We start from the raw sequence: 4543 nt of genomic DNA, 5'->3' as shown, positions 1-4543 counted from the left end.
TTTCCCGTTCTCGTCCAAATCACAATCTCTAGTTAGATGAGGCCCATTGCAATTCTCACATCCTACCCGAATAGCATGGATTGTTTGATCCATTTTATCCATCCTCATATCCATGGTTTTCAACATTGCCATAACTGTCGACAAATCTTCTGAAGCTGCATAAGCTGATCCCCTTATCACATCATTCCTTGGATTGTGGTATTCTCTAGAATGCTTAGAGAATTCCTCAATTAGTTGCTTTATCACCGGGGGTGCCTTCTTTGTGAGCGGTCCTTGCGAGTCAAGTAATTGCCTTGTTGTCACATTTACTCCATCATAAAAAATGGAGACTTCTTGTTGACTATTAAGATCATGATGTGGGCAATTCCTTAGTAAGCTTTTGTACCTCTCCCACGCCTCATAAAGTGATTCTCCGGCTTGTTGCTCAAAATTAGCTATAGCTTTCTTCAACTTGGCTATCTTTGATGGTGGGCAAAATTGATCAATAAACTCTTATTTCATTCTAGCCCATGTGGTGATGGATCCTGGAGGGAGTGATTTTAGCCAATCTTTTGCAGCACCTTTAAACGTGACCGGTAACATGCGAAGCAGAACGGTGTCGCGGGCCACATTAGGAAAGTTAAAGTAATCGGCTATATCATTGACCTCTTCTAGGTGCTTGTACGCGTCTTCATGATCTTTTCCATAGAACAGAATTTCTTTAAGTTGGGCGAGTATATGGCCTTTAAGTTCGAAGTTGGCATTTTCTGGAATCGCGGGTTGCACGAGTCCCGGACCGGTGTCTTCACGCATCCTCTTCTTCCACTCGCCCATGGTAACTTCATCGATGTTAGCCATGGTTCCGCCAAATCCGCCTTCTAGATCGCTACCTTCTTCAAATTCGCTTTCTTCCTTTTCGGATTCGTACACAATGTCTACCTTGATTGGGTCTTCGTTTGCCAAGGAAGAGGTGTTGGATGCTCCTGATTTACTGCTATTTTTCTTACTAAAAACGGATTTGAGATTCTTCAAAGGTGAGTTCTTTGAAGAAGCGGATTCTCCAACGGTTTTGCCTTTGTTTTTCCTTAAAGTAGCTTCCGGGTCTTCAAGTGGTGGAGTTAAAGGTGTATTTCTTCCTCTGGTCATAAACACTCTGCAATTAAAGCAAGAAAAACACGTAAAAAGAACAAAAATGAAACAGAAAGAAAATAAAAACGAAACTGGAAATCAGCACTGTACTCGCCGAGTAGGTTCGACTGCACTCGGCGAGTACACTGCCTAGAAGCCTAAAAATAAATAAAAACAAATAAGAACAATTAAATACTAAAACTTAACCTAATTACTGAATTACTGAAAAAAATAACTTTGTGTAAGATAAGCTCACACAAAGGATCGATAAAACTAGAAATTAGAATTAATTTTTGAACCGTTCCCCGGCAACGGCGCCAAAAACTTGATGTGTGTAAAACCAACTCGTTTTATTCCTACTCTAAAAATATAATTTAAACACACAAAGGCAGTGAACCTGTCTTTTAGTGGTATAGTTGAATAAGTAGGGTGTCGAACTCGAGGAACGGAAATTAACCTAATAACTAATTTTAACCAACAAGTAATAAAAGTAAAGGGTTTTCTCTAGTTTTACAAGACTAGAAACTTAGACACACTAAGTAACACACAATTAACTAATTAACTAAAACCAAGTAAAAATTCACCAAATTTGATAAAAGGTTTCTGTTTAGGTTCAACTCATTCACTCCTATGGTTAATTTTATGGAAAAGCAATAGATTAATTGTTATTGGTTACCGACTAAAGTGATTAGATTCGCATTCGCTATTACCAATCCTTAGAAAATCAATTAATTTAAGCAGTGATCAAGTGTTTAAGCTAATTAATTCCCTAGTTCAATTATTCGGATTAAATAAGACTTGTAATTGGTTAATCAAATTACTAATTCAATTAGCCTCTTGTTGTTGGTTTATCAACAAGCTCACACATTAATTTACCCATTCTCTAATTAATCCTAGTTTCATATTCACTAGTCCTAGGCACATAACCAAGTGTTCACATATATCATATGAGGTAAACAATTAAGAGATGTTCATGCAGCCTAATTGCCTTCCTATTAACAGAGAATAGTTATGGTTAATGCACAAGGATCTTTAACAAGCTTAATTTAACAAAATCACCAATTAACAATTAATCAAACCATAAAATTAATCCATAAGAGTAAAATTGTCTTCCCTAAACAGAAACTAGTAAATTTAGCTCATGATTACAGTAGTCAAAAAGCTAAAAACGAAAGTAATCAACGCAAACATTGTTCAATTCAAAGATAAAGTGGAAAATTAAATCTAAGTTGCCTTGAATCTCTTAAGAATGAGAGATTAGGGTTCTTCTCACGTTCTCCAGGTCTCCAAGGGGTTCCTTAGTCACAAAGTTTCTTCCAGAAAAGCCAGAAAAGATCCTCCAATCGGATTTATTGCTTCTATTTATAAATAACTCAAAACAGGGGCTACTCGTCGAGTAGACAACCGACTCGCCGAGTACCCTTTGTGAATCCATGTACGGTAAGGACTTTACGTGTTGCTTCGCGAATCTTCGTGGAAACTCATCGAGTAGACGATTGGACTCGCCGAGTAGATTCAGGTTTGTACTCCTTTCTTCATTCTGCAACTTCTAATTGCATCTCCTTCCTCCTTTTTGCTCCCGAGCATGACTTCTGGACTGAAAATACAATTTAAACATTATTAAGTACCTTTTGTCCATAATATGTAAATAATTAGCTAATAATTGATAAAAATCTATACTAAATATATGGCTAAATATGCAAATATCAGACATTATCCTTAAAACGATACATGCATACTATATTTATAGTCTAACCCTAGCACCATAATGGTGGATGGACAGGCCCAATCCGATAATAATAAAGACTACAAACATGCATAATTAATTTGACACAACAGAATAAATAACCCAACAATCTCCCCCTTTGAAGAGTTTCGGCATCAGACCAAGTAAAGTGTTGCGAACTTGAATGTACCATTTGATCATATCTGCGGAGCACTTCTTATCTGCAGCATCATTCACTTTGCATTTGTCTGTAATCCCCAACATGTAGTTGAGGCAAGGAGTTGAAAACAGATGATTGTTTGGTAAGGAGAACAAACACTTCTGAACATTCGTACCATTTCTAGCACTTTGTTGAAACGCCACACTCCAATTGTCCTTTTGTATTTTTCTGAGCTTCATCTTGGAGACATCATTCGTAGTTTCTTTTGGTTGCACAGTGGGTTTCTTTCGGAGTGCTGCCGCAATCTCCACATCCATTTTCCCAACTTCTTGAATGTAGGAGATCAACATCCTTTTCAGATGTGCCACAATGGGTTCAAATTTATGTTCATCTTTTGATAAGACGCTGAACAAAGAAATCCAATCGTAAGGATTAAGGTACGGCAGATCAGCAAGAGAGAATTCAAAGACTTAACTCCCAGCTCCTCGAACAGCTTTGAATCTAACATTGATAAAGCTTTCGGTCTCATCAGGTCCAAAAACTTTCACAGCTACAATCTTCTTTGAACTCCATGTTTGGTACTGTGGCTTTCCATTTTTAAGATAAAATGAGAAAAGCGAGTGATTGACATCATTATCCGAATCTGGTTCTTTCTCAATGTTCTCAAAGCAACGAAACATGAATGACTTCGGAGTGATTGGAAAATCAAGCTGAGACTCCGAAGTGTTGTCCAGGTCAAAAGAGACAACTGGCTCCAACCAGTACATATTCAGATTATCAATTGCCTCGTTCAGAATCCGTTCCATGGAACTGTTCGATTAGGTGTCTAAGCCCATAACTATAATCGGTATGTACTTGACCCGAGAGTAGCATGGTCCATTTTGGGTTGCCTTCACCAGAACAATCTGATAGGATGGATATTTGAGAAAGAGGTTATTTGTGATTTATTAATACATTATAAGTATAATATATTAATTAAGAAATCGTATTATTTAATTAGTATTAATCAAGAATTAATTTGGAATTAATTTAGTGATCAAAAGAGACTAATTAAATTAACGGGGACTGATTACGTAAATCAGTGATACATATGGTTTGGGCTATTGATCCATGATGGACTAAGTTTATGTGAAATTCCATGAAGAGTTAGTCTGTATGAGTTATTGGATCATAAAACTAAGTGTAAGAATTAGGGTTTACATATCTCTTGGAATTCTACACTATATATATGTATTCCTTAAACCCTAAAATCGGCACTTTGTGTATTCCATGAAGGGTATAGCCGATTTTTGGTGTGTCTAACCTCTCTCTCAAAGTCCTCCATTTGTTCATGGTGTTTATGAACCATTTGAGGCATCACACTTGAGGTGCTAAGCTCTTGAAAAGCCAAATTCTACAAGCTACAATATAGAGGTATTCATCTAACTTGATTTTATGTTTCAAATATCAAATTCTATGCTAGTTGTAGGATTCATGCTTTGGATAATTTTATTGCATGTATAACTAGAGAAAACTTAGATCCAAAGCATTAGGGTTGTATGTGCACCATA

General features: G+C 36.8%; 1 non-coding gene across 1 annotated transcript; it reads left to right on the top strand.

Moving 5' to 3' along the window:
* Window positions 1-346: 346 nt before the first annotated feature.
* Window positions 347-453, top strand: LOC145123143 (small nucleolar RNA R71). The gene has a single exon (XR_013715017.1). It is a non-coding gene; the product is annotated as a small nucleolar RNA R71 (small nucleolar RNA).
* The last annotated feature ends 4090 nt before the right edge of the window (window positions 454-4543 follow it).

The sequence above is a fragment of the Lactuca virosa genome, chromosome 6 (assembly GCF_052849685.1).
Source record: "Lactuca virosa cultivar CGN04683 chromosome 6, Lactuca_virosa_CGN04683_v6, whole genome shotgun sequence".
NCBI classification, from domain to species: Eukaryota; Viridiplantae; Streptophyta; class Magnoliopsida; order Asterales; family Asteraceae; genus Lactuca; species Lactuca virosa.
This window is presented reverse-complemented; position numbering and strand designations above follow the sequence as displayed.